Genomic DNA, 23734 nt, shown 5'->3' on the forward strand with positions numbered 1-23734 from the left:
CAGGCTTCCTGTTTTCTTCTCAAAAACAGAGTTTTGCCTGCTTTCTGAAATCCACATATTTTTCCACTGTGCATGACAAATGAAGGAAACTGTGTCAATTTGAAACTACTGCTGTTCTAAGGGAAGCCTTGCTATTTGACCAAGAGAATGATTTTCAGTAAAACTCCATCAACAGTCTCAAAACCCTCAACCAGCACATTTCATCACTCTCTCATGACCTATCACAAATGTAACTTAAATAAGACCTTTGTTTCTGTTTTTCTCAAAACACACTTAAGTGTGGAAATGTCACTGCACCTACTTTACATCAGCTCATTGTTTAGTTTCTTTTAAAATTTAGTCTCTTGATCCTGAAATGCTGCTGCTCTTGAATAATGAAGATGGGGAAAAAATTACCGATGAAGTAGAATTTAGGGAAGACTATCTAGACCAAAACCAGATGTATGCATAAAACCCTGTTTATCACATATAAAAAGGAGAGAAAAATGGTAATTTTTAATAGGGAGCATCACAGAGCAGAAGAGGAAAACTAAGAAAAAAGAAATCTAAAGTCTGTTCAGCCTTTAGCTAGATCTATGTATTCTAGGTAGAATACAAATGTCAAAAAAATCTTAACCCCATAAAATCCAATAGGCATTTTAATGAAGATGAGAGGAGAAATATGCCTGTAGTAATATTTCATCATCTCTCCAAGAAATAGAAAACACAGAATTGGTAAAAAGTTCCTAAGTCTATGGCCATTTCATATTTCCCCTTCTGCAACTAGCTGCATTTGCATTGCTTGTGTTTCATTGCACTGATCCATCAGTTTGGCTAGGGAAAGGAAGGCTCTTCTGCAAACACCTTTTCAACCTCCTGAGTGTGACATACACAATGATTAAGAATTTCTGCCAACTGGTTAGGCTCTGAAAAGCATTCCAGCTGAAAATAGGTTGGACTGTACAAAAGGACTCTCACCCCACTCCCAACCTCTCTCATCTTCTCCAGCAATAATAAAGTATAGAGGGGACTGTGCTTTTACAGCAGTGGAAAAACAGGCTGAGTCCATTCAAGCAAACAAAGGTGGCTCCTAACTTAATACCCGTGTGAGTTCAGGGTGCAGCTCCATGTTTTTCAAGAACTGCAAATAAGGGGAACAGGATCCTCAAATGAACTTCGCTAAAGGGCATTATGACAGAAAATGTAATCTCTATTAAAAAGGAAGTCTGAAACACAAAAGCACAGGAGTGGCTTCTTACTAATGAGATTTTGATGGCTTGCTCCACCACAAATCATTGAAAGAAATACCGAAATTTGGAAGCAGATTCTCACATATGAAAAGGAGAGGAACTGGAACTGCAGGTGTCACAGGCAAATACCACTCTATGTACTCTTCTCTTGATAGACACAAGATAGAGCACTGCAAACTGGGGAAACACCTTGGATCTGTATCTAAACTTTGTAAAATGAAGATTACAGAATTTCTTAACCTCTGTGAAGGTGACTCATCTCTAAGAAACTATGTTTCATCATAAACTACAACATTTAGGAAGTCACTTATGATAACACATTGAGTTTCTGGTTAACTGAGAAAAAAAATTAAATCAGCTGACACTCAGCAGAGAAGTGCATACCTAACATGCATCCTCACCAAACAAAACATACTGCTCTCTCACATGCAGTGATTAAGCATCAGGATTTCTGGATCAGCTGTCTGAGACCACAGAAAAGAATAACATGCAATTTTGTCAGTAGTTAGGGGAAATGCAATCATGTATCACAAAAACATCGCCTTGAAGGAACTGCTTCCGAAAATTCCATTACAATGACAAAAATTATTACTCTTCTTCCTCCCCAGTTTCTTGCACAGTATACCGAAACCTGTAATTTAGGAGTGACACAGCAATACCAACAACTTCTGCATCACTGTGTTTCTCATCCGGGCCCACAAATATACAGTGCCTCCACTGTGGTAAGGTGCTGAGACTGAAAGGCAAACTGGATTTTCACAATCCGTGGCTGTCCCTTGTGTCAGACAATTTCAGATGTCCTGCATTGTTGCTATGTCTCAGCTTTGGATTCCTGCACCCCTTTCAGAGTATCTTTTGGTACCACGGCTTGTCTCCACAGACTTAAATTTTCAGGATTACATGACTCTGAAGGTGCAGATTTCATATGACCTTGAAGCTGTTAAATGTGACTTAGTTAAACAAAGCTACCCTCCCTGAACACCTCTAGTGAATAAAAGCCTAACTTACAGTTTCTCAGAGGACAGTTTTAAATCCTAATTGATCCCAGATGGATAGGACCTGTAAACCCGTCAAGGAAAATAAAACATTCAAACAACATGCAGAAAGGCAAGAAAGTAGGAAAAAAATCTCACATAAGGGTCCCACTTCCAGATGTCACTTCAGACACATTCCAGATTTCATGTGCCATCTGAAGTCTTGCCATCCAAAAGTAATTATTTGCACCACTCACCTCCAGCAGTCTCCTTCACTAAACAATCACTGCTTGTAAGCATTAGTTTGTTCAATACACAATTAAAAGCACAACCCTGCCGTGGCAGCTGTATAAGGCAAAAATGCAAACAAACATCACCCAGGCAAGAGCAAAAGCAATGACTTGACCTGTCTACTTCTTCACTTTACTACTCGTTACAGTGATGGTGATAACATGAACTTTTAATTACCTATTCATGGAGGTGTTGTTCTGCTCTCCAGGAACCACTTGGTCAGTAAAACAACAACTACAGATACACTTTCTAGCACATAAGAAAGATGAAAGGCAGAAGAATTGGTTTCAATTTCATGCTGTTGAGGAAAGAAGAGGCCTTCCAGTTACTCGTTCCTTTACTGCAGTGACTGCTAGGAACTATTGCAAAAATTTTCATTTTCTTTTGCAAGTTACAGAGCACTAGATATTCTTCCTAGCAAAGATATTACTTTGAGTCCCTATATTATTTTAGGTAAAGCCTTCACCACCTCTGATGTTGTCACTTTGAACAGTGGATGTATAGATTCACTTACACAAATACAATTCACTAGCTTAAAACTCTTCTGAAAAAGTTATTTAATAGTGACTCTTTAAACAATGAAACTTATCTTGACATACATTTTAAAGCAATTAATAAAAAAAATCCTATAAACCCCAAAGACGTGTCAACATGATTTCATAGGTGAGCAGAGGTACCTGCAATTGTGAAACAATAGTCTCAGCAGACTGGCAAAGGGCAAACAATACCACAGAAATGCTGATAACAAGCTCTTGGTCTTCCTGAAATTGCACGGTGATCCAAACTCTGATGTCAGTATTGACTTCTCTCACACAGTCTCAGCAAGCCTTTACATAAGCACAGCACTCCATATTTATTATTATTATTATTGTTATTATTTTAAATTTATCAGTTCACTACTGGTTAAAATGAGGGGAAAAGCCACATACCAGCTTTCTGTCCTGTCACCTCAGGACTTTTCTCCTCTTCCATTGCATGGCACATCTAGGGTGGTGTTTCAGCAAACATCTTGTTTTGCATCAGGGACCAGACTGCTGGATCTTGAAGTGAGTTTGGTATGTGCTGTACTTTGACAAATCAGAATGAGCTGCATAAAGCATGTGAAACTTTACTGGATGACCTGCCAAATCATAAGGACAAGCTGAACTGATTTAAGTGGTTATGATCTCTACAGTCTGTATTTCCTCCCAATTCTGCCCGCTCTCTCTGTTCCAGGGTATGTTCTGCCTGTAAATGAAGATAACTTCCTGAGCCCTGTGTTAACTTGCTCAGCAATCAAGAGTTGCAGTAAGTTAACAGCTGTGATTCAGTATTGGGCAAAAGAAGCATAAAAGAAATAAAATAGGAGATTTGTAGAGAGATGGTGTGGCCCATTTTTGTGCACTTGCCTTAAGTCCTTCTGAACAACAGCAACAAGTCTTTTTTACACTTAACAAGACTTTCTTTCCCATTTCCCCATCAAATTTCTGATGTCTCAGAAAAGAGACAGCCCTTTCTCTTGCCTCAGCAGATGAATCAATAGAGTTTGGAAGCTAGCACTAAATTAACTGTCCCTGTGAAATTGTTGACAGGGTGTGTATTTGAATACACACATTTTACTGTACAAATTCTGCAGCATGGTTGGTATCATCCTGGGTCTTTCACCTGACACCTCTCTCAGGAAAGCAGGATAAAGGCTGTTGTCACATCCATCATGTATTACTATAGCAATAAGTATCAGAATAGATCTAGTATATGGTACTAATTAAACAGATTTAATAGCCGTGAATCAGAAATTACATTATTGGAGTTGGAAATTATTTTGTCAGTAATTGCATGAAGACACTTATCTATTTCTGATGTCAGAGGGACTGATGTGAGCACGGATTGGGTTGTATCACTGTTCTATACATCCTTGTAGAAGGAAGTGGATGTAACTATTCAGCATGCCTTCAGACTAATGACCAACAAATTGCACAAATTACACCTGTTATTACAGCACATGCAACACTACCCTCTGTTGTCCCAGTGAAGACCAGTTGTACAAACATGACTCCTCCCATCGCCTTCACATTTCTTGCTTCTAGTTACAGGACAGACCGCTTTAAGGAGCTATGAAGCTATAGCAACTCAAGCATTTTGAAGCTCTTTGTAAAAACGAACATGAAATAGATCTGTGAAGTTTTGCTGAAGTGTTGTGGAAGTCTGGAAAGGGAGAGCCAGAGGAAAGGGACAACGTCGCTTTGTTTCCTGTGCTGGCTGTACCATCGCACCCCCTGAAAACAGCCTCTGCCAGTAAAGCCAAACATTTCTTCAGTTTAACTTCACTGCTTAGAAATATAGATTTTACTGGAATTTGCTAACATATGGAAAGACTCAGACACAGGAATAGGAAATCTTTACCTTGGAAATATTGAAGGAAAAAAAAACAAAATCCAAAACAAACAAACAAAAACCCCCCAAAAACCCAACCCCAAAACCCAGAGTAACATACTTGATGGCCTCTGCCCTTTCTCACCAGCAAGAGTATCACAAACATTACAACCAGCCCTAAGAAACTGGACAGATTTTTCAGTCTGAGAAGATCAATGACAGACGATGCAACGAAACCAAGCTACTCATTCACTTCTGAGGAAGAAATTGAGATCCTCACAAGAAACAAAATGAATTTTCCATGCTGCTGTTAAACTAGTATATCACATAGGGGCAAAAAATAATTTCTCACGTGCACCAAGACAGGCAATAACTACACAGAGTAAAAGATGTTTGTGAAAATACCTCATCCCCAAAACAGAGCATACATATTTGTCCAAACAGCAACTGAAAGTCAATCCATATCCAGGAACACTTTTCCATCAAATCCCTGTCCTTGTGGAGAAATAACTTAGTCATTTCTTTGCAGTAATCAGTGGTTAATTCACTTTGACATTAAGTGTCAGTTCTCTGTAGATACTGTTTAAGAGATCAGATCTTCTCTTTCATGGACTGAGTGGGTTAATCCAACAGCATCAATTTCTATCCAAATAATTTCTGTTTACAGAGCTTCTGTTATTGGTGAAGTAATACACTGCTTGAGCACAAACATTTCCAGAGCAATTATTTAAAAAAAAGAAGAGAATTTTCCAACATGATACAACAGATGAACAACAAAAACTGGCTAAATAAAATATCATTAATACTTAAAAGGGAGGGAGACATGCAACAAGAATAATGATGCAGTATTTTAAAATGTTTTACTGTTAACAACAAAAGACTTGTTAATAATAAATAAACTGGCAACTACAATGGACAATTGAGCTGGATGGTCCAAAAAACAGAACTGATCTGAACTAATCCCTCTCTCCTGCCATCACTGTTTGGCTATATGGTAACATGATGAGATTTTGTAATATTCCATCCAACAAGCTGAGGGCCGCATCTCAATACACAGAGCTGCAGGAGCACTATCAGAGCTGCATTTACAGGACATGCCAAGCGAAGGGGAAGGCTTACAAACATCTGCAAAAGGGTTGGCAGCGAGGTGGGCTGTGACAGCCTCCTGCCTAAGCGCTGAGAGAGAGCAGGAGAGCAGCCTCCAGCAAGACCTCTGGACAGCAAGTGCCAATGCTACCTGTCATCTGACCTCCAACACACCGTCTGACCCACCTCAAAGCCTCTGGGGAGAGCAGGGTAAAAGAACATGAATACCCCAACAGATTAGATTACAGGACTGGAGATCTCTTCTGGCTGTTGAAAAACATCCTCCTTTTACCCCACGTGCATCATCTGCTTTCTGGCTTTTCTCAGGTTTTTGTTTGTTGGTTTTGTTGGGTTTGGTATTTTTTTTGTTGTTGTTGTTTTTTGTGGATTTTTGATGGTGTTGTGGTTTTTTGTGGGTGGGTGGGTGTGCGTGTTGATTTTTTTTTTTTTTTTTTTTTTTTTTTTAAACAATCTGAGCAGTTGTGACTTTGACAGTGAAAAAAACAGAAGGACAAAATCTTTCCCAAATTCAGATCTGACACAGCCACTAAACATGTCAAAGCAGGTACTGTCTATACTGCTGCTGCTCCAACTTCAGAGCAGCAATGTCCTAAACAATTGTCTTGGAAGTGATTCAGTGTCACAAAGATACACCACAGAATCAGGGATTTTATTACTGCTATGGTCCCGTGTAAGTAATACATCTGCTTCTATGTTTTTATGATTCCTGCTTTGGTTGCACTTTGTCAGAAAAAGCACACATTCCACATAATACACAGCACAACCACCTCTTAGCCTCTAAAAGCATCAGAAGCAGGACAGCAGCAAGTTTAGCTGTGTATCACTTTGCAGACTGCTTTATGGAGAACAGCAACAGCTAGCCAGAGCCTTCAGCTGCTACTGAAGCCAAACCAAACCAAAATAATAACAAACACCACCTTGGGAAATTTAACCTCAACTTGTCCAGCCACCTGAAAAGCATCTTACAAAAAAAAAAATACCAGGAATAAGAGAGATAACTTAAAGAGAGCAAATAAAAATGTGGAAGCCCAAAAGCCTATTACTAAAGAAAAAAAAAAAAAAAGTAACAAATCCTTCCTACTTTCCCTTCTACTTTCAGCCAACTCACACCTGTACACTTCAAAGAGTTTCTAAAAGGTGCTCCAGGGAAGTTTGCAACTTCCTGAAGCTAGAAAAGACTTACAGTTTCCACTGCCTCAGTCTTCACTTGCAGGAGCACAATACAGCTGGTTAGCCCTCCTTATGTAAGGAAAAAAGATGAGGTTTTCAGCAGTATATCCAAAGCTAGAAAGAAAATGATTTCAACACAAATTTTAAAAATGTCCTTGCGTTCAGTAGGACTCTTACACAAGACAATAATCAACAATAATCAACAGAGGTTCTCAAATCTACATTGTTTGCATTCACAGCGCAGCCTGTGCTTCAAAAAAAAAAAAAAAATTACATCAGTAAAACCTTTCTGAATAGGACCTCTGTGGCTAATCAGGGAAAGATCATTGTTCTGGCATCAATAATTAATAATGCGAGTACTACATGACTGCAGCTAAATCTGCCCATGACAGAATAAAGCCCCCAAGTTCAGCAAAGATGTGTCAGGTGGAGCCTCCTTACCCAAGCTAAATGGTTTCATGAACTCTGCAGAGGCAGTGTTGTGTAGAACTGTCCCTTCTGCTCCACTGCAAGATTAAGCAGACAATCTGACACCTTATTCATTTACCACACACTGAACTAATTTACAACAATAACATAGTAATGTGCAGTGGCACTCCCTCCAAGAAATCATCTGCTTTCAAAGAGAACACATAGGTCAGGAGAGTCATATTCCCAGTTATCCCACTGGGGTAAGATCAAAGTCTGTGCCCATCCACCCAAAAAGCAGAAAAAAAAAAATCTCTACTCAAAGATTTTCAATGCAAAAAATTTCAGTGTAGTAGGATAGCCTGAAGCATTTGTCTTGCAGGGAAATCTTTTCCATGTGCCACTCTATTCTGCCTGTCACCATGCCTCATACCCCTTTTGAGGATGACAAAAGAAGGCTGACCGCAGTTATGCACTGGGTTCCACCAAAGGGCAGACAGTTCAAGCATCTGTAATTAACCTATGCATGTCTGCCTTTCTCCCTTACCTGCTCTGATGTTTTATCCCCATAAGGGACCTTCAGATGTTTTACTGTGGCCACCATCAAGGCTCTTTGGAGAGTAGATTAGTCCCCAAATTACAAGCTGTTAATTCTTTTTGGAATTGTTTTTACCTTGGGGCTGCATTTTTTGTTGTTTTGGTTGTGGTTTTTTTTTTTTTTGTTTGTTTGTTTTGTTTTGTTTGGGTTTGTTTTGTTTTTTGTTTTTTGTTTTTTTTTTTTTTTTTAATTTATTCTGGCAAACCAACAGTCTGATCCTGTCCCCATGAAGTTCAAATGCATTCTGTTGATGACCTCAGTGGCAGCTGAGGAAGGCAGGACTCACACTTCCCCAATCATCTGCTACAGGTCCAACCCCACTGGAGTAAGAGAGCCCCTTCACCATTCTTTGTGCAACATGCACCCACATGATTCCTTTTTGTTGGTTACTCATGGCAAAAGGTATTTGAGGAAGCAGAGTAGATTCTCAGTTGGCCTATCATGACACTTCTTTTCAGATTAATGGCAATGACCAAGAACATCTTGAACAGAAAATAACAAACATCTTCCGTCCTCTGTGTCAGTAGTAGCAAGATACTCACTTAAGAGGTCTTTTCTAAGGCACATAAGTATCCCATCATGAAGGCAAAAAACTAAACATTGCTGTATCTTATTAAAAATAAAAAGATTTTTCTCAGCCTTCCTAGTCTTCCGCGTCCAAAACAATTAATTCCTTTACCTCAGAATATTCTAGGGGATTTGTATCTTTACTATTCTGACTTCTGCTATCAGAAGAAAATGCCACGTTATACTAATAAACAGAAAACACATTTTGAAAGGACAAACCCATTGCATGTAGCATTGTAACGTATGAAATCATGAACACACTCACCCTAAGACATATCTGTTATGGTACAAACTGGACTAACAGCATCAGGCTAATCTACAAGGCATGCAGCAGCATACCAGGTTTCTCTACATACTGCTCAGATGAGATTAAAAAAAAAAAAAATAATCAAGAGGCACTAATTTTCTATTCAAATATCAACATTTTTGCTAAAAGTGCCACCACCATGCTATCCACAACTGAATCGTGCTCCTTTTTCCCACCAAACACAGGATACTTCCTCTCTCTCTGCTACACACTGAAGGGCTTGGAATCTTATTTACCATCAGACAAAATTTCCATTTAGTTTGTGCAGTTGTCCTTTTTAAGAATTCTTTCTGTACTTCCCTGACCTAGGTCAGTTTGCACCATCCAGTGCAATTCTCTCACTTGCTCAATGTCCTTTCCTGATTATTTCCATATTGTGTCTATTCCACACCCATCTCTTGGACAGCATTTTCTTGCTGGTTTTTAAGTCCAAAATGATACTTCATTTTCTCTTGATGACTCCTACTTCTCTGAAAAGCGTCTTCTGAGATTTTTCTGAAAAGTCAAAAAATTCTGCATTACTTCCTCAGTTTTCTCATTTTCCTGCAGTTCCTGCTTTAAGGGCAACACATCAAGTTGCCTTCTCATTAGCATCCAGAGCCTCTAGACTTATTTCAGATATTATCTATCAGGAACATAGCTTCTACTAATGACCTTAATTAATGTTTGCTTGTTAAGGATTCCTTAGAGATGATCATTGCTTTGCCACTGGCAAGGCTGGAGAAGAGTGGCTGAGAGTGAGAAGAGATTCTCACCTGAGGGAACGAGTAAGCTGTCTGCCTTAATGCAAGAATTGCTGGCTGGTACATGCATGTTTCTTCAGATGCATTAGGAGCTTCTTTAACAAAATGATCAGGTCAGCATAAAACAACCAAACAAAACACACACATGCAAAATGTTTTAAAAGATCTGTACTAAGCACAGCACCAGCTTCAAGAAACAACTGCAGCAGCAGCTCCACTGGCTTTTTTTGAATTAGTGAGTGCTGGAACAGTAAGATATCCCTGAAAGTGAATTTCTAACTCCTCTGTTTCAAGTAAAAGCAATGTGAAAGAGGAAGATCCCAGAGTAATAAATCATTACATCATCTAATTTCAACATTAGCTCACTACTCTAATCTTCAAGAAAGAATCACCAGAAAATAAAGAGGAAAAATACAGCTAGACACTGACTGCTGGAAATAATGCCAATCTGCTCAGGCTTATGTAAACAAGTAACTACAATGTTGATGGTCTCTCATAGCACAACCACAAGGAAGCTGCTGTCATAGGACAATGTTTTCATAATCTGCACTTTCATCGTAATGACTTCTAAAGTACCGAATACTTCTGAAGTAAGTAATTTCAAAACAGTTTCTGAAACTCTTTTAAAATGTTTTATTTCTGCTGACAGATATTAAATTTGAAGAAGTTAACTAACAGGGAAAACAGTTCAGTGTCACCATGGATAGCTCATAATTTAAGATGCATCATTAACTGTGGCCAGCATTGTGTGTGCATTTGTGTGTGTAAAAGAAGCAAGTATGGTGCATGCTTTTGTCTTCCACCATTATAAACAAAAACAAAACAAAAAAGCAAGAAGCTGCTCATTAAAATTATTCTGAAGGCTGGGATTGCAAGAAGCAGTTTTCACAACACAAAGCCAAGATGGAGGCATTGCCTCACACTGGTAGTTGACACAATTTAACCCCTAGTGCATTTCCATCACTATTTTGCTTACTAATCAGTATCATTAAAGACAATAATAGGCAGTCACTTGTATCAAGGTATAAATCACCATATAAGATATCAGGATGCTTTTTCCAGCTATTGTTCCTCAGCAGAAGAACAGCAAGATCTTCTCAACAATTTACAAACAGACTTCAATGCTTATTTCCAAGCAGAAAAATCAAAATGATACAATTTAACCCCTCCATACATCAGCAACAGAGACTCCATTTGCTAGCCCTACCTTACATGTTCCACTTTTTGTATAAAACTCAGAAAAGTAGTAGTATGCTGGCATACTTCCGAAACAAGTTTGTCTTTAAACATTCAGACAATATCCTTTTCACTAGATAAAAAACATCTGGATGATAACAGAATGTCACAATTCTCTAAACAGCTTTGAGGGGGGCCAGCATTAAAGCAAATACTTCTTTTTCCCCCTGCATTCACAAAACAGATGCTCAATCTTCAGACAGAATGAACCACCACAAAATACAACAATCTGAAAATGCTGAAGCCAAGGAAGTCTACAATTACACATGCCAAAACCCAAACCCCAAATTACAAATGTACCATCCTAATATAGATCTACATGGACCCTGACCGATGGTGCGCAAACAGGAGTTCAATTAAGTTTATCTGAAATAGAAATTTGCCAACCACCCCCCACAAAAAAGTACATAAAAGACTGCAAGGCATAAGCTTAAAAAGGTTCAGGTCATCACCAATGCAGACGCAGTAACTGTTTATCAACCCCTCAAACTAGAAATAACAGTCATGCTGCTTCAGAAATATTTTTGTAACATGTGCATCAGTTCAACCGTTTTCCAGACAATTTCTTCAGTGCTGTATTTTGCATAGTTAAGCTAAAAGAAGTTTGAAAGAATTTAAAATTGACAATAAGAAAGAATTATCTTAATGACAGGGTTTAAAATTCCCTATTGTCACATCACTACTTTTTCCCAAGGCCACAAACTTACTTATCTGATGGACAGCAGTGACCCAGAAATGAGATCTTACCTTTGATCTTGCCACGATGGAGGGGGAACAAACCCAGCAGCACAAGACAACAAAAATCCTAATGTTGACAAATGAAAAGTAGTTACTTCTTGCCCACCATTTAAGTCTCTTGCTTGCTCGGGATGATACACCCAGAATTTGTGAGTCTGTGCTGTAAAAATCAAGGCTGGTTACTAGTTTCTTGGTAGGGTTCGACAGGGCTTCCTTATCCCTGCAGTCTGAACCATACTGCCCAGCATCTACACCATCTCGACTCAACCAGTTGGGGTTTTTGAAGAATAACTGTTAAGGATGATCAAGAAGTAACACACTCCCCAAAATACTCTGAGAGCAGCAGCAGCTGTCAGGGATGCTTAGTAGAGAGCTGCAGCAGAGTACTGGGTTTTGGCCTCAGGTAGCTCATGCTGATCATTCCATGAATTCAAGATCTATAAACACAAAGCAGTTCTGAAATATGCCCTGAAAGGAGACAGATGAAGAAAACACCAAGATTTCATCACCTTCACCTCCAACCCTTCCTCTCTCAATTATCAAGTTAAGTTTAATGCAACTTTGGCTGCTGCCTATCTGAATAAGCAGGTAAACACAGAGGATTAGCATGCAGCTTGACTAATTCACTTCAAGAATTGAATTGGATTAACTCTGAGTTGTGTTTAGCAGACAAGCTTTTAGTGCATAGAAGAGGTTGCATGAATTAAGTAAGTTGTAAATTCATCCCATAGTTCAGTGATTATTCAACTTCGCCCACTACGTCCTCAGCATACATACTGCCGAACAGAAACAACAAATATTACCATCAGAATATTTAGGAGATACAGAGAATTCAAGTGGAAAAGAAAAAGTCAGGAGGCAGAATGCAGTCTGTGTAAAAACAGAACAACAACAAAAAAATCTTCTAACATATACAGTGACAGAAGAGTGTCCAAGCATTATCTAGTCTGTCTCACCACTTTTCAGATACACTCTTTTTGCACATCTTTTAAAGAGCAAGGAAAAAAAGCAATCCTATTGGAGAAAAGTGCAACTGATTAGCAATGGATTATTGTTAAAAAAAAAAAAAAAAACCAAACAAAACTAAGTAGTAGCTTGGCTCAAACTCACCGGTACAAACATTAAATGCACACACACTTCAAAGCCTCCTTAAGACAGTTTGTAACAAAAACATAAACCATAAAGAATTACTCAGGAACCACTAAGGCTCCTTTTGAGACTACACAAATAAACTAACAAGTCCAAGTGATCTAGGCCACAAAAGGAGAACATACTGAAATACACCCACAAAACAGATTTTTTTAGGCATCCCACAATTCCACCCCACCAGCTGTGTCCATGACACCAAAGCCAAAGGCCCATGCAGAGCTCCTCTGACCCCTGACAAAGTCCACTTAGGCATTCTGGGTCTAATTTTTGGTTTCTCCCACTGCTGTGCAGCCTCTCCTAGATCAGCCAACCTTATACTCCCCCTCTGTTCCACTCTGGTGAGACCCCACCCGGAGTACTGCATTTAGCTCTGGGGCCCCCAACAGCAGAAGGACACGGACCTGCTTGAGCAGGTCCAGAGGAGGCCACGAAGATGACTGGGGGACTGGAGCAGCTCCTTTATGAGGCCAGGCTGAGAGAGTTGGGGTTGTTCAGCCTGGAGAGGAGGAGGCCCCGCGGAGACCTTAGAGCAGCCTTCCAGTGCTTAAAGGGGGTTACAGGAAAGATGGGGAGGGACTCTTGATCAGGGAGTGTAGGGATAGGACGAGGGGTAATGGTTTTAGACTGAAAGAGGGTAGATTTAGTTCAGATATAAGGAAGAAGTTCTTCCCTGTGCGGGGGGTGAGGCGCTGGCCCAGGGTGCCCAGAGCAGCTGTGGGTGCCCCCTCCCTGGAAGGGTTCAAGGCCAGGTTGGACGGGGCTGGGAGCACCCTGGGCTGGGGGAAGGGGGCCCTGCCCGGGGCAGGGGGGTGGGAACTAGATGATCTTTAAAGGTCCCTTCCAACTGAAACCATTCTATGATTCTATACAAGCATGTGTCACAGCATGCTGGCAGCACTGCCACTGTTTTGGAGAAACCCAGTGCTGGTTACTCCATCAGCTGCTGCGTAAGGCCACTGCTAGGCCCCATCTGCCTTTGGCCCTGCAGCAGCCTCCTTCCAAGGACGCTCCACTGAACCCAACAGGCAACGCTGCCAGCCAGGAAGAGTAAAATATAACTAACCAAATCCTCAAAGTTTCCCAGTATAGCTATACTGGCATCCCCCTCTAGTGGAGAAGCAGCTTATACCAGCAAGAGTCCCCACTGCAGGGTCTCAGAGGGGGTTAATCAAACCACAAGCGGAATGGTCAGGGGGAGATACAGTGCATGGGATGACTTCTGGCATGATTATGGGTGGCAGATGTACAGCAGCTTCCTCTGAGTTTGCTGCTAACCAAGAAACATCACCTCATCTTGGTAGCTCCACGCAAAGTCAGTATTTTCTCTCCCTCCTTTTCCACTTGCCTGCCAAAGCTGAAGCACAAAGGAGCAGGATGTGTCTTCAATGCCAAAGAGTCTCCTGCAGTTCCGTGCCACTCTCCTGAAGGAAAAAGCAACTGCTTTCCCACAATAATAGTACCAAGAGTCTCCTCACAGAGTCTTCATGGCATATTGAGAAAAATTTAAAGAGGATGACTGAAAAAGTGGTAAACAAGTCTCTCAACCAGAACTTTGTCCTTAAAATCTGGGCAACTGGCTTCTGTTCGTAAGAAACTTTGTGGAGGAGATGCTGAGGACAGAAATATGCAGGACCACAGCAGAAATATTTGTTCAGGCAAATTAGTTTTAAGGCATTTACGTGTTCTACAATCATGTAATTCCCTCCAGTCATCAGGTTGCAATCAATCTGCACATCTCCCTCTGCATTTCTTTCTCTAGGATGAACCTTTTAGGATGATTCTGCGTGTGAAACTTAAGAAACCCAAGGCAGGTAGCAGAAACATACCGTACTTCTTGGAGAACCAGGCACTAAGCTATGCTATTCTTATCAACTATTTGCAAAACTGCACTAATTCTAGAGACCTATTTCAAGTCTATTAACTAATTACCAGCATCGCTTTGATCACAGGAATACCCTGAAGTCCCAGTCAGCTTCCAGTCTCACTTGCATGGGGTATTTGAAATAGGACACTGCAACTGCTGTAAACAAGAAGCTGAAAGACCATGGGAGCAAACAGATGAATTCACAGAAGTATTCTGTATATTTTGCAAGGTTTCAGTATGGGGAAATGCACTGCACTGAGGTGAAGTTTTCACCAATTCCATCCAAAGCTTTAGGAGGAGCAAAAGGAACCTGATGCGCTACCAGCCACATCAGGACAGCTCTCAAAGCACTGCACAGAAACCATCCTCAGGTCAAGTCAAAGGCACCCTGGCTCATTTCCACAGCATTGCTCTTTGTGTCTGCCACATTTTGGGAGGGACAACAAGCAAAAGAAAGACCACTAAACTCAATAGGTATTTATAACTGTATTGTTTAAGTACAACACATCACATCCAAGATGCCCCTTGAACACGGGGCACCTATCCAGACATCAATTCGCCTGATGTTGATTACCTCACTGCAACATCTTGGGAAAATGAGTGAATCCCATTTCTTCGACAAGAGGAATGAGGGAGCAGTGACCCTGTTAGAGCACGGGCCTTATATCTCCAAGCATGTAGCTGTAAGTGAGGGGACATGTGGATAGAAACAGGTGAACACCCCAAAGAATCCTTCATGAAAAGCCAAGACTTCACTCTTCAACTGAATCTAATGATTATGTGGATGGTAAACACATGCTCAGATATGACTCATAGCACATCCCAGGTGTTACCATGGCATATAGGACAATATACTCTTAGTACTTCGGCTGGTTCCCCCTGACAAGACAGGAGTGCCCTGGGACATTATTGGCATGGACACAGGGAACATTCAAGGTATCCTCCTGCACCAGTAATTTACCAATCAAACACTTCAGCAGAGTTGTTTACATATTTGGAAATGCATCTTCCAAGTGCAAAAGTCAATGACATGCAAAACAGCATTAATACAGAATTTACTGTGCAGCACTGTCCTTTGGGATTTACACGCTTATTGTCATCAGTCTGAATCTATTCTGGTCTATCATGCATTCCTGTACCAATTTCCCAAACACTTTAGTACTTCAATAATTATATTTTCAAAACTAGCAGACAACTACAGAAACGTACTACAAAGTTTAATCCTATAAGCACAACCTGAGGCAAAGTAGCCAAATCGCCCCTCTACATTCTACATTACAGCTTCACACCGCTGCTCGACAACTCACTTCTCCTTGCCCCAAAGCAGCAGGAGAGCAGAGATGCTCACCACCCGCCAGGCTGCTGTGCTGTGAGCTGGAGGGACAGTGACCTGGCAGCATCAGCCCTTCCACCTCGCCTGGCACTAGTGAAGCTGATTCGGAAACGAGCAGCAAACAAACTTGATTGTGCACCAGCATCCTGGTGACACCTGTAGCCTGGCTGGGGATGGGAGGGGAGGGGGAGGCATGCTGCCCTTCACACACTGCAGCTATGCAATGCCACCCCACTTCTCTCGCTCCGTCACCAGCACCAGCTCAAGGCTGTGGGACGCTGTCCTGCAGGTCTGACATCCACGACGAGTCAGAAGCAGATTGCACTTTCTGTGACTAAACATTCAGTGAAACCCAGTGGCTACAGACCCTTTAAACAATGTCTGATTGCAACAGACTAAACAATACTTGCCACACTTGCAAGGTATGTAGCTACTCCTTCCTGAGAGGTGAGAAGTCTTTCTTCCTTCCTGCAAACATCAGCCTGAAGTGTAGCCACCTAACAAATAGATGTGACCTGTACAGCATCTCCTTTGACTTTTCAGATACCAGTAAATCTTTGCTGGAGTTCACGTTAAGCTTGGTGCTCTTAAATATTCACCCACCCAGCCAAGGAAGATACAAGTTTCTCTATGCAGTAAACATTCAATACTCACCCAACACTACTTTAAAAAAAAAAAAATTTGAACAGAGCTGCAGCTAACTTCTTCACAATAAAAAAAGGATACTGCTCTAGTTATACATACATTTCGCCATCTAGGCTAAAAACAATCATCCTGAAATGGCCAAAGAACTTCTAAGAAAAGTCTCTGCAAACTGCACCTATAAATAATGTACCAGCACCATTTTGTATTTGACATACACACCCTAAAAAGGGAGGGGGGAGGAGGGAGAGAAGGGGGCTTACAATAAAAAACAGTATGCATTTCCTTTGCCAGATTTTTACCACTCTTAAAATCTCCAACATTTTGTACAGAAAGATCTTGCCTTTGATGTCAATCCAATGCTTTTTTGCTTGCTCCTGCAAGCACTGCAGCATGCAATACATTTTCTAGCTGGCAAAGTAACAGATGTACTGTCTAGAGAGTGCCTGTGAAATTCAGCCTACTCAGAAGGTCACTGTGGCATGTAAATTCCTAAAGAAAAAGCTAAATGGTGTGTAGGCCTCATGCTGGCATATTACAGTGAGTTGATGTTCAGCATATACAACTATCAAACTCATCAGCACTTTCTCAAGCAGCCTCAGAAATCCACTTCAGATGTTTGCCTGTTATTCAGTCAGAAGCAAAAGCAGAAAGATAATATTAGGCTCACATACTTGGCACTTTTGTATTTTTAAATAGGTGAAAGCACCTCCAAATTTTATCTAGAGTATGTCACATGGAAGCCCAAAAAACCAAGCAGTTCCAATGCCTCTCAAGGTAAAGTAATTTAAAATAAAAATAATCCAGTTGGCACAAAACTGTAATGCAGTTGTTACCAATACAGTACCTGTGCCCGCAAAACATGTTTCCTCCTAAAAGTGATGCAGCTTTCCCACTTTTGCAATGGGAAGCATTTCTGGTGACACCAATCCAAGCTATTTACCCTCCCCTCAGCATCAGACCATGCTGCGATCCACGGGTCAGAAACGAAGAGGGGCAATGCTTACCTCCCATGTCCCCATCAGAAACGACAGTCAGGTCATCATCCAACTCCACTTGCAATAATCTTCAAGGCGTTTGCAAAGTAAAACACTCTCCACGCACCCCAGTCCAGGACACCGTCCAGGCTATTTATCCCAGGAGTGGCCCGAGGAGGAGGGATTTGGTTTCCCCCGCCCCGGCCGTGCTGCTGGCAGGGCACGCGTGCCTTACCCGGGATTCCTTGCACCAGAGCAGCCACGCAAGGCAGTGGCAGTTCTCATCTGTCAGAAGCAGGTTCGCTTTTTAAGAAGAAATGCTTCTTAACCCTGCGGTAAACGCACCAGTGCTTATCCGTTTATGTGCACTAACATAATTGCCTACGCTAGGTGGGTCAAGACAGAGCCAGATCCAGTAGGCAATAGATGCAGGACAGAAAAATGTGTTTAACAAACTACTTCAGTCTGTGCCTGTCAGGAAATTCTGAAGACTTTGCACTGATCTGAGCAGGGCTATTGTTCCTCTATACAGAAATCCAATGCCTTAACCACCTCAAAAGGTGCTTTTCAACAGCTTGTTAGAGAAATGTAATGATCATGGAGTTGCCATGTGGGATAGGGACACATGTATACTACCCAAACTGGCACTAAATAGGCTATTTTCCTTGCCAGTGCTAAATGTTGCATACACAGAAATGACATTTTCAAGAATAAGAGGCATCAGTCATTAAAAAATAAAAATTGATCCTAGAGTGCAACCTTCAGCCAAACAATGACCAAGACTTTTCAAGCCAGGTGTGCTGTTAATCACCTTGGGTGTGGGGGAAGAGTGTCAGGCAGTCAAGAAACAGCAACGGATCAACAAAGGAGAGATATGGATATACAAAGGCAGACGCTTATCAGAATTCTCTTCTAGTCTCATTAGAAATCAAAAGAAGGCACCAGACTTGCTTCAGATCTTCACTGTTATTTGCTGCAGTATGGCAATGAAGGTGCAAGTATGCACAGGCAATGCTTTTACTTGTTTTGAAAAATTCAAATCCCCTGAAATGTAAGCAGAACAGCGGCTCTTATTCCCTTGATAGAACCTTCCTCTGTCCTGGGAATAATTTTTCATTTCTGGCAAGGCAACATATTAGCCTTGTACCTGATCCAAAGCTGTGCAATGCTGCTAAAGACTTTACCATTGACATCTATGATCCATGGATGAAGCTGTAAGCTTCTCAGTTAGCTATGAAGGAAACTCAGAGAAAAGATGAAACGTGGAGGTTCAGCCCTAACGCTGCACTACTGAGGAGTGTCACATTTCTGCAGTATCACTTTGTGACATATAGAAGAGCAAAGTCAGAAAAACACGCATAATCACGACCAGTTCATGCCATTACCACATCAAGTCCCTCATGATCAGATCTTTCTAGAGAGCAGTGGACAGTGTTCTCCTTTCATTAAATCCTAAGACTTCAAATCAGGGCCTTACCTGAAGGGAAAGCAATCTTAAAGTACAGAGGAAGGAGGGAAAAAAAAAAAAAAAGAGTGCAAGTATTTTTTTTTTCAGTTGTTAGCATTGCCTTTTGATAACTCATGTGTTTTTATGGGGTTTTTTTGTTTGTTTGTTTTTTTTTTTTTTTTTTTTTTACAATCATACTGTCTATTTTTTTAAAAGTTTGTTTCCTTTTCATACTGCTAAACTGTTAAAAACAAAAAAAAAAACATAACCCATTTTGAAGGAAGAAGCAGTAAAATGCACTATGTATGAAGAACTAATCCACAAACTAAAGATGATGAAGGGATCAATGACTGTCTGCAGTATTCTCCTTTCAGTGAAATAGTTGTATGCTTCTTTTCTTCTTTTCCTTAGCATTACTTGCAGCAGTTGCAATTCAAATAACCCACTTAGATGGATTTAAACTGAATTTAAGTGTCTCTTAAATTACATGCACTTTATGAAAGGAAGGAAACCCCATGAATGTCGCAAATTCCAATTTTGGGGGGAAATGTTAATGAAAAGGCCAACAGCCTTGCAGTATTGCTCTCAGAATCTTCCAGGTGTCCTTGGACTGTCACCAAGATGATGAGTAACGGCTGTGAGACCTCTCCATCCAGCCTTGTTGGTGACAGAGCCGCCCTCGGTTTTCGCCGGTGCCCACACAAAAAAGAAGCCAGATACCCGGCAGAGGAGATGGTAACAGTGCTCAGCGAGTGCTGGCAGGTCACCACGCAGAGGTGCTCAAAGCCAGCTCTTCAGATATCTGGAGGAGGCAGAGTACCTCCAAGAGCTAATGCACAAACTGCTGGGTACTCGAAGGTCAGATGGTTGTGGTCTCCCAAAGACAAAATCTACTCAGAGGAAATACTTGCCTTTCGGTTTAAACCTCTGAATATTGGACAAGGCAAGCTCAATATGGAGAGGCTATTGAGAAACAATTAACTATTTATTAAGGTGTTATTAATGGCTCATCACAGCAATGTAAAAGCCAACCCTTACTTAAGACCTACCCAGGTTTCAGCTCCAGAGCAAAACACTTTCTTCAACAAACTCTACTGGATTCCCCACATAGTTTCACTGTGTGACACTTAGTACAAGGCCAATTTAAAGACAGATTTTTATTTTCTCCTATTTCTTAGCAGAGAGGGAATTACATTTTAGTTACAGTCTTCCAGAGTTACTGGTTGAAACCACACAGCCCTAAATATCCTTGAACAAAGTGATGACTGTCTGTTGCTCACATGTTAATTTCACATATTAAAGATGGATACTCAGTGTAGTGTTACTTCAATTTTGCATTTCCCATGTGTTTTGTGTCAAAAGCTGTTTAACCTTTCCACCCTCAATATTTGTTTTGAAGAGGGGGAGGAAAAGAAAGCAGACACCAGTCAGTATCTTCCTCTCTCCAACCAGCACCATTACTGGTTACTTCCCAGAATGAGGTTTATAGCACCCAGGGTCTAACTAGTGCAACCAGGGAGTAATAAGGACAACACCATACTGAGCATGAAGCAGTGTTTCTCAGTATTCTTAAATACCATTTCCTTAGTTATTTGCAGCTGAAAAGCCAGAATCACCATAGTTCATTTACAACTGCATCGGATGAGACAGTGTCAATCTCTTCTGGAGAAAGACAGCATTTGGTTTTGTGTAGTTAAAATTTAATAAAAACAACAGTAAAGCACAGGCCTACCTATCAAGCTGATTTGTAGGTCTTAGCCCATATCAGTTAAGGAGAAACATGCAGCACGCCTACAGTCAGTGTTAGTGAGCTGCAGGACAGAACTTCACTTCACGCCTGTGCAGCCAGAGTACTGCTTCAGTCTACTGCTGAAATTGCCAGAGCATATTATTTTAGTACTACAGTATACCCCATCCTCACACAAGAGTAACAGGCTGCATGGCATGCAGTCCCGGCTGCCAAATTGAAACATGACTCTCAGACCTGAGAGTGATTCATTTTAGACCAAATGGTACAACACACCAAACCTGACTTAGCATGCAAAAGACTTTCTTTGAAAAGATAGAGTTGCAGCAGTTTTTAGTAATAAATGGGTGCAGCTACCTCAATTCCCTAACAGTTTAGGAACACAGGTTGCCTACAGAGGCTCCTGCAAGCTAATTTTGCCTCAAATCATCGAAAAATTTGCAGCAAAGAAGAGGGAAAAAAAAGAAAGAAAAAAGGGGAGATTTGAACAGCTCGTTATTTATTCCAACAACTGAAATCAGAAAGGTGTGAGCTTGTTTCACAGAGAAATCCACAAGAAAAAAAAATTTAGACACTCCAACATTTTTCTGACAAAGGGCTATACAGAAAACTTTTCACACATTTCCATAGGAAGGAGCTTTTTTGGGGCTTCCCGCTGTGAAGCTATTTAAAAAGAACACGCAGAAAGGAGCGAGAGGAAGAAACTTGGTCCCTCGGGTTCCACCTCTCTCTTCTCACTTCAGTTTGCTAACGGCTTTTGTCCTAAAGCTTCCCTCCGGCTCCCCACCCTCCTGGTCCTTCTATAATACTCCATACCATTATGATGTCTGTCAATCATCCTCTTACTGTCCTTTACCTTTATAAGCACCATGGACACATCGACACAGCTCCCATCTGACTTTTGCAGGCTTTTCGTCCAAAGGACTGAGGAAGTCAGGAGAGAGAGGTGGCAACCATTTTTTTTAGCTATGACTTTTTCCACTGCCTTAACTCAGTATAAATAAATCCAAAACGACTTAATGGAAAAAAAAAAAAAAAAAAAAATCGGGATAGGCCCTAAGTAAGCGAACAGTGGCAACACTGTTGGTGTCCCTTAATCAAACAAGTGTCCATTACTTATTCCAGGCCAACCTCAGAGATGTTAGTCCAGCAGAAACAGCCGCCTGACCCGACGCCAGCAGCCCATTAAAGCCCATCCCTAACCAGTCCTTTGCCGGACCCCGCCGCTTACAAACGCGCGCCTCCCCCTTCCACCGCCGCACCCCCGCCGAAGTCAGCACCAGTTTCAGAAACACTCCAGAAAACACCCCAAAAGAGCGGGGGGGGGGGGGGGGGGGGGGAAGGCGGGGGGAAAGGCGCCACGGACGCAGAGCCACCCGGGGAAAGTGAAGCGGGCACCTCCACCCCGGGGGTTGTTGGGGGGAGATGGCGGGACCCCCGGCCCCACCGCGGGGTGCTTACCTGCGGGGGCTGCGCGGGCGCGGCTGGAGGGAGCGCGGCGCCGCCGCCGGCGCGCACAGAGGGAGGGATTGGGGGGGGGGGGGGGGGGAAGGAATGGGAGGAGGAGGGAGGGAGGGAGGGAGGGAGGTTCGGGGAGGGACGGGCTCCCTCCGCCCCCGCTCCGCCCGCCTCCGCGGGGCGGGGGCCCAGGTGCGCACTGCACCGCCCGCCGCGCCCCTCACCGCCCCGCCGGGCCCCGGGGGTAGCGGGGCATCGCCGCCCTCCTCCCGGGTGTAGGGTTTGCGGGTGCCCACGCTCGGCCGCAGAGCTTGGAAGGGGGCTGTGGGGCCTGGGGGGCAAGGCTGCTTGGCGGTGGCATGCAGATGCTTCTGGAGCGACCACGTTTCCCAACCTCCCCCCCCCCGCCAAAGTGTGCGGAGCTCCTGCCGATGGCGGCAAGAGCCGTTCGGGAGCCCCAATAACAGCAAGAATCAGTCTGTAGGTTCGCCAAACTCTTACAGTTGGAAAGGGGCAGGGTTGTGCAACAGGCACTTTCCCGGACTTAGAGGAGTTATTTTATTATACACAACCAGGTTCGAATTACTTCTCCACGCTTCCCTCACCCCCCCGCCCCCAGTCAGTTTTTACTGTGAAATAGTCTGATTTAGTTGGATTGCAGGAGCATCTAGAGGCCACTTTTGCATGTGCATGCATCAAAGTGAAAAGGCAGTGTGTGTGCCGCGCAGCACTTCGTGTTCCGCAGCTGAAATGGCTAGGCGTTTCCAACCCCTGCAGAGAGATTTCTAGAGAGATTACTTACAGCTGTACAAGCCAGCAATTCCTCTGGCAGTACAAAAGCCCACAATGAAAGACCAAGCCCGTTTAAACTACTCGTGTTTCCCAAGTAACCAGAAAGCAGCAGAGATAGTTCTCCTCAAGTCAGATCTTCACCTGTATACCACCAACACAGTGATGACACTGGCTTCCATAGCTACTGACAATATCTGCTCTATCAGTCACAAGTATTGTTATTAGAAAGGTTTTCAGCATCAGCGTGAGCAGATCTCTTGCTGTCGTGGCTGGTTAGGAACTCTTTCCCTTTAGGAAGCTGTGAAATGTTCTGTTATAAACTCTAATACCTGGCTTAGTATCCATACACTAAGTACTGTGACAGTTCTTAATAGTTTCCCATCTATGCTATGCACAGGCTGCATCCAGGTTGGGCAACAACTGCAGGTTTATAACAGTGTGCTCAAACTGCATGTGTCCTCCCCTGGTGGTAGAAATGGGGTGACTCTCATGACCCACAGGTTGGAAAGCAGGTCTTCAGAATGTAAAAATTATTCCTCCAGTGCTATGGAAGTATGTTTTCCTTATGTAGTTTCATTATAAACCAGATTTTACTCAGCTTTTTG

The 23734-nt window shown here is 42.1% G+C and overlaps 1 protein-coding gene across 5 annotated transcripts in view; it reads right to left on the reverse strand.

Annotated features, from left to right (window-relative positions):
- Positions 1 to 22407, reverse strand: part of LPAR1 (lysophosphatidic acid receptor 1) — a 75779-nt gene extending 53372 nt beyond the window's left edge. The window contains exons 1-2 of one of the 5 annotated variants that reach the window (XM_042787805.1): positions 22341 to 22381; positions 7137 to 7237 (exon numbers count right to left, since the gene is read on the reverse strand). The gene's annotated coding sequence lies outside the window, so the exon portion shown is untranslated. Of the gene's footprint in view, positions 1 to 7136; positions 7238 to 17715; positions 17809 to 22340 lie in introns of those variants that run through there. The other 4 variants (XM_033001530.2, XM_042787808.1, XM_042787806.1 and 1 more) reach the window with 4 other exon arrangements.
- Between the last annotated feature and the right edge of the window lie 1327 nt (positions 22408 to 23734).

The sequence above is a fragment of the Tyto alba genome, unplaced genomic scaffold (genome assembly GCF_018691265.1).
Source record: "Tyto alba isolate M040663 unplaced genomic scaffold, T.alba_DEE_v4.0 Super-Scaffold_13, whole genome shotgun sequence".
NCBI classification, from domain to species: Eukaryota; Metazoa; Chordata; class Aves; order Strigiformes; family Tytonidae; genus Tyto; species Tyto alba.